The sequence below is a fragment of the Crocuta crocuta genome, unplaced genomic scaffold (genome assembly GCF_008692635.1).
Source record: "Crocuta crocuta isolate KB4526 unplaced genomic scaffold, BGI_CrCroc_1.0 scaffold168, whole genome shotgun sequence".
NCBI lineage: Eukaryota > Metazoa > Chordata > Mammalia > Carnivora > Hyaenidae > Crocuta > Crocuta crocuta.
The window spans coordinates 94,619-100,653 of record NW_027532591.1 but is presented as its reverse complement, the minus strand read 5'-3'; the positions used below and the strand labels follow the sequence as shown (position 1 = coordinate 100,653).

Genomic DNA, 6,035 nt, shown 5'->3' with positions numbered 1-6,035 from the left:
CTGGGCGTCGGGTTGTGCGGCCTCGGCGATTGTGTTTGGTGGTTTTCTTCGTTGTGTCGGGCGTGTGTGATCCTGACTGCCTGAGATGTACGTCCGTGAGCGGTTGCGTTGGACCGATTTCGTTGTGGCGCTTTGGACAATGCGCGGGCCTGACCATGTCGGCTTGTGGGGCAGTGTTGGGTTGTGTTTCACTCTGCTTCCCTTCTGTGGGGCTGGACCGTGTGTGGTCCTGTCCACACCGGGTTGTGTGCTCGCGTCCTTTAGAAGTGCATTTGCAAATCGCTGGGGGGTGGAGGGGAGGGCGAGCAGGAGACGGAGCCGCAAGTTGAGGAGGCGGCAAGGGGGCGGGGAGAGGGATTTCACATTTTATTCCAAATTATGATGTATTCGGAAGCCAGTGTGGGCTTGGATGGGCCGACGGAGCCGGCGGAGGCTGCTCTGTCCGGAGGCCAGCCTGTGCCCCGGTGGTCGAGGCGGTCGTGAGAGTAGGAGGTCTTCAGGCTGGGAGCCGAGCCGCGCTCGCCAGGGCCCGCGCCTTCAAGCCGGTAGCCGCCCGCCTCGGTTTCCGCCGCACCCAGGCCGCGTCCATTTCTGGTCAGTTTCGTGGGTACCTCCGCCGGGGTGTGCGGGAGAGGCCTGGAAAAGACAATGGGCGCATTCTCCAGGTTTCGCGCCTTGGGTGGGGACCCTCGGGGATAACCTCCAAAGAACATTTCCCCATCCTCTCCCTGGAGGGACATTGCCGCGTGGGTCAGGTACCCGTCGCATCGGTGACCCGGGCCAGGCTTTGTGGAGGGATGGGGTTAGTGCTGCCCTCGCTGCGAAAAAATGGATTCTGCTTTGCCAGTTATTGTGGATACTGATGTCGTCGCCATCAGCCTCATCACCCTCATCATCATCCTTTTTAATTAAAGTAATCGTTCAGGAGCGAAGCGGNCTCTTCCTGGAAATGCCGAGTCCAGGACTGGCTGGTCAGGGCCAGGTCTGCAGATGGAAGGGCCCCTCCCCTCCCCCTTCCCAGCGGGATTTGGCTGAGCCGATGACTGTTTCACAGAATGACCCCCACTCCTTAAACATCGGTGCGGCCCCCCGGCCTCAGGATAACGAGCACCAGTCTTTCCAGGGCCCACAGCCCTGCCTGGACTCCGGTTTCCCCGCCCCCCCCCCCGCCCCCCCTCCCCCAGCTCTATTTTTTAAGTTGCTGGGCTTGTGGTTGGGAGAGAAAATGGAGAGAGGGACGGACACAGAGACTCTGTCATAAAGCAAAAATTAAACTGGACCTAAGACACGGGAATGAGTGGATTCTCCCTTCTTCCCACCCCTCCCTCCCCCCCGTTTGGGTTAGAAGAAGAGAAAGAAAATCTCCCGCATTGGACTGAAACCGCAGGGAAGAATTATTCCTCTATTTCCACCAAAGCTGGGGCAAAAAGGAGTCCTTTGGAATTAATCCAAAGCTTCGATGTGTAATCATAAATTGGACAATTTAGGCAAAACAAATTAAACAAAACCCTTCGGAGGAAAAAAAAGGGAGGGGGCAGCCTAAATCTCACTAGACTACACCCTGGGAAGCAGTATTGGATTTGTGTTTATCCTGCCTCCCTTTGCCTTGTTTATTACTGCAAGGAATTTATTAGAATTCTCCTTTACTCTGCTAGTCTGAACATTGAAAATCATTGTTTGTGGATGGTTGAAAGGAAGGCAGGGGCTGTCTTTCTGTCTTTCTTTCTTTCTTTCTTTCTTTCTCTTTCTTTCTTTCTCAGTAGGAAGAAAAGAGGGGATCAAGGTAGATCAAGATATCCCTCCCTGCCCTGCATTCTCTTGGATCCGTGCTGTTCTGACTCCATTCCTGTCGGAAAGTAGCCTTTGGAATTGGGTTCTGGTTTCACTTTGGGCTAGACGTGGGCATGGAAAGAATGGGAGCCTCGGAGGTTCTGCCCCACAGATCAGGGTCTGAAGACCGGAATCCCCTTTTCCAACACACATTGACCCACCCACCCCCACCGTGGGCTAGGCATTGTGGCTGCTGCTCCCGCCTGAGCCGGGTTCCCAAGCCAGCCAGCCTCAAAGACTTCAGGGCTTAGAGAACAAACTCGGCCGGTGGCACTGAACCAGACATCCCGGTTGGAAGGCCCGAAAATGTTCTGGCAGTCCATGGAGAGCTCGTTGTTGTTGTTGGAGTAAATAGTTATTGCTGATTGGCCAGGTGTAGGGTTCTTTTTAGAGGGGGATTGGGGGGAGGCTTCAAGCACCTGCAGGTTGGGGGCAGAAAGCTGTTTGCAGTTCCCTGGGCTGGTCGGCGAGGACATGAGGTAATTCCCAGCCATTGACCCCCATTTCTCTCTCTCCCTCCCTCTCGCCCTCCCTCTTTCTCTCCACCCCCATCTTTCCTGGAAACTCGCTTTGGGCGCGGCAGACTGCCCCGGACCACACCGTGGCCTAACTGCTGGTCTCTCAGCGAGACGGGGGAAAGCAAAGACCCCAGTCCACAACTTGGACCTTGGCTCCCGCCCCTCTCCGGCGGAGTGGAGATCCTATTCAGAGGGGCCTGTCTCTCTAAATATGCCCCAGGTGAGTTTTGGGGGAACAGTATCGGTGGCAACAGTGTCCAGGAAGACCTTGGGTTCTGGCCTGGGGTGGGGGAGGCTCAGGACAGAGGCCAGTCGGGTCTCCGATTGGGTGAGGGGAGGACGAGCCCAGAGCTGGGAATCTGGGATCAGGATCGGTGCCTCTGTGGTTTCTAGCGGGGCCTTTTCTTTTTTCAATTCTGGGCAAAAACACCTAGCTGGACTTAGCCCCCCAGGCCACTCCCATCAGTCCTGGTCCTGTGCTTGTTTCACAAGGCTCCTAACTCTGGGGCGGCTATATCCGGGTGGTGCAGGCTGTGTGTGCCTGGGCCGCTGGCAGGAAGAAGGCCCAGCCATCCTGGCTAGTGCAGTCCCAACTCGGGTGGGCCTTGACCGGGGCCTAAGGCCTAGGGCGGGGCAGCGCAGGAACACCCCTCCACTCTCCTAGTAGCTGGGAAGGTGATTCTGTTCTCACGAAGGCTTGGGGCTCCCGGGGCGGGGAGGGGGGCGGTTGGGGGGTGGGAGGAATATGAAGGACAGGAAGCTAGCTCTTACCCCAGGTACCAGCGGAGGCTGTTTTCATATGAGAAATTTTCCCTGCCCGGAACTGGGAGCTGCCGGGACCCTGTTCCTGCCTGCTAGGAGCTCCTGGGATCCCTGTCTTGTTCAGACTCGAACGGAAACGTTGCGGCCATCTGGCAACAGGAGATGAGAATCCGGTGTTGGGGGCTGTGAGCTGGTTCTGGGCCGCACAAAGACAGAGGAGTTGTCATGGTCAAAATAGTCTAGTGCGATTCTGTTCAAACGCTTCTCCCCATTTCTTCGTCTTCCTCAAATAAAAACAAATGAACAAAGTAAAATCACTCAGGCTTTCCTTTCAGTAATCTTAACCAAAGCCAAGTGATTGGGGTTAGTCTCCTACAACCAAAGGTGCTTACGAGTCTGCTGTTGGCTTCCTTTGGAGCATGGACCCCTGGCCTGGGTGATCCTGGGTGTAGATCAGCAGCCTGCCGGGTTTTCCTAAGGTCCGGGGATGGGCGGGGAGAGGTCGGCCACAGACCCTGGGGACCAATCATAGGTTTCTCACAGGGAGCCTCGGAGATACAGATATTTATAGGCGTCTGGGGAGGGCATTTGGGGCCAGAGTCAACTCATCCGGAATATGTGCTTCTCTTGCCCCTCGGGGATCAGCGCCTACATGAAGCCTCAGAATTAATCAGAGGGTATAACTGTGTCAAAAGGAGAGCTTGAACTCAGTCTGGTGATTGCAGTGTGCACCATTTGTTTGTCACTCTGGTTAGAAGCTGGGGCTGGAAGCACGTGTCACTGGGCACACAACGGTGTGTGGGGACAGTAAGGTAGGGAGCCAGCACCTTGAGGTTTGTATATTTTGCCACAGGATGGTCTGTTACTGGTGCATTTCATTGCCACAGGGGAGCCAGGAACACCAGACTGGCATACCTCTGGTGCATTTCTAGTGGCCGCACGCAGTGTCTTGGCAGTCCCATTCTGTGGATACAGATCTATTGTTTCCGCCATAATCGTAAACTGGTTTCCAGTGAAGCCTTTGCGGACCCACTGCCTTTGCAGCTCACATACACCAGGTCTTGGGGGAATTCTGTTGTTTCCCGGGGAGCCCCTGGAGCTGGCAGACCCAGGGCAGAAGTACAATCTGAATGATGATTCTCCGTCAGCTTGTGTGTCTGTGGCAATTTTGCTGAGCCCCAAGGAGGTTTCAGAAGGTCGGGTCTTTCTACTGGATCGGGAGGATATTTCCCAGGCCAACTCCGGTCCGTTCCGGAGCGGTGCAGTGGCAGAATGGCTGCCGCGAGTGATTAAATGCCATCTGCTTGGGGCTGAATTTGACTTTTGTGTATTTTCTACTATAAACTATCCCAGTCGTCTAATTCTGACAGCAAAAAATCTTTCGGACACCTTTTGAAGACTGTCGGGTTGATTAAATATGTATTTTATTAAAACAACTCACAAACATCCCGAAACTCCAGACCCAGAGTCTCGTGGTTTTTTGGTTTTCATTCTTGCGGGGACCTGGCTCCATTGGCATCGAAGCAGGGTGATGGAAGGCCCCCAGCCAGTGTTAGTGGGGAGTGGGGCCTCTGTGGTCACCCTGTGTATGGTGTGGAGGAGTGTCCTCAGCCCCAGGGATATACATGAGAGGGTATATACCAGAGCAGGGCTCAGGCAGTGTAAGATCTGCGTTCTGGTCCTGCTCTGTGGCTCCGTGGCAAATAGGTTCGTGTGACCTTGGGCAAGGCTTTCCCCTGGATGGTCCCACCTTCTTGCCCGTAATAACGTTTACTTGAGCATTTGCATCGTGCTTTTAAATGCGTAAATGAGGCATTGCTCCCATTTCCCAGAGGACACCACCAAGGCAGGAGAGGGGGACAGAAGAGTTCAAGGGCCTCCGTGATACCTCTTCCTGCTCAGGGATGGGAGCCTAGACCCCAGTAGTGTCAGGGCCACTCTGAGTGTCTCTGCTCTGTAGCCCCTCGTTCCAGACCCCACCTCACGTGTGAGTCCAGCAGGGCAGAAGGAGGCAGACGGAGTGTGCGGGGCATAGGGCTAGGATCATTTTCTTCCCTTCCCAGTGTCTCCTCTCTGGTCTCAGCAGGAGTAAAAGGCCACTGGGGTTTCCAGCAGCCGCACAGAATACGCGCTGTATTTGCTTACTCCAGACAGACAACTGCAGGGCCGTTAATACGTGTCAGCAAAGAGCGGGCGTCGCTGCCGGCTGTGGCAGAGCGGCGGACCCCAGGCCCTAAGGCCCCCATCCCCCGAGTTCCCTACCTGCACTCCTCCCAGGTTTCTGGGTGCTCGGGTGCAGGCGGCAGGCTGGGCGCGGGTATTGCTTTGGGAGGTTCGAAAAGCACCCCACCTCCGCGCCACAGTTTCCCCGCCAAAACCAAAAGAGGGGCGGGTAGAACATGGTCAGGGGATTTGTTCCCTCCTCTTCCCTTGCGGCCTGAGCGGGGGGACAAGATGACATTTCTTTCTCGCTTCTTTCTACATTTCCTTCCTTTCCCCCCTTCTGTTTTCTTTCGCTGGCTGTATTCCTTTTCCTCCGATGTCTGTCGTGTTTTCCCACCTCCTCAGTCGCTGTGCCTCCCAGACCCCTCTCCCTCCTCNCCCAGCCGCTGGGCCTTCAGGCCGTGGGGGAGGGCGTGTGTCCACGTGGCGCTAAGCTGTTCCGCCTCTTCCCACGTCTCGGTGCGTGAAATTCTCTGTGCCTTGCACCCCCTTCACCGCCCCCCCCCTGGTGACCTGGGGGCGGTTGTGAGAGCGGGCGTCCGCTTGTCTGTCTGTCTGCCCGCAGGATGACGGAGCGGCCGCCGAGCGAGGCGGCCCGCAGTGACCCCCCGCTAGAGGGACCGGACGCGGCCGAGGCCCGCATGGCCCCCCCGCACCTGGTCCTGCTGAACGGCGTCACCAAGGAGACGAGCCGCGCGGCCC

At 56.3% G+C, this 6,035-nt stretch overlaps 1 long non-coding RNA gene across 1 annotated transcript; it reads left to right on the top strand.

The window, feature by feature from the left end:
• Positions 1 to 286: 286 nt before the first annotated feature.
• LOC144244445 (uncharacterized) lies at positions 287 to 3,399 on the top strand. The gene is made up of 3 exons (XR_013338947.1): positions 287 to 594; positions 2,414 to 2,568; positions 3,125 to 3,399. It is a non-coding gene; the product is annotated as an uncharacterized LOC144244445 (long non-coding RNA).
• Positions 3,400 to 6,035: the final 2,636 nt, after the last annotated feature.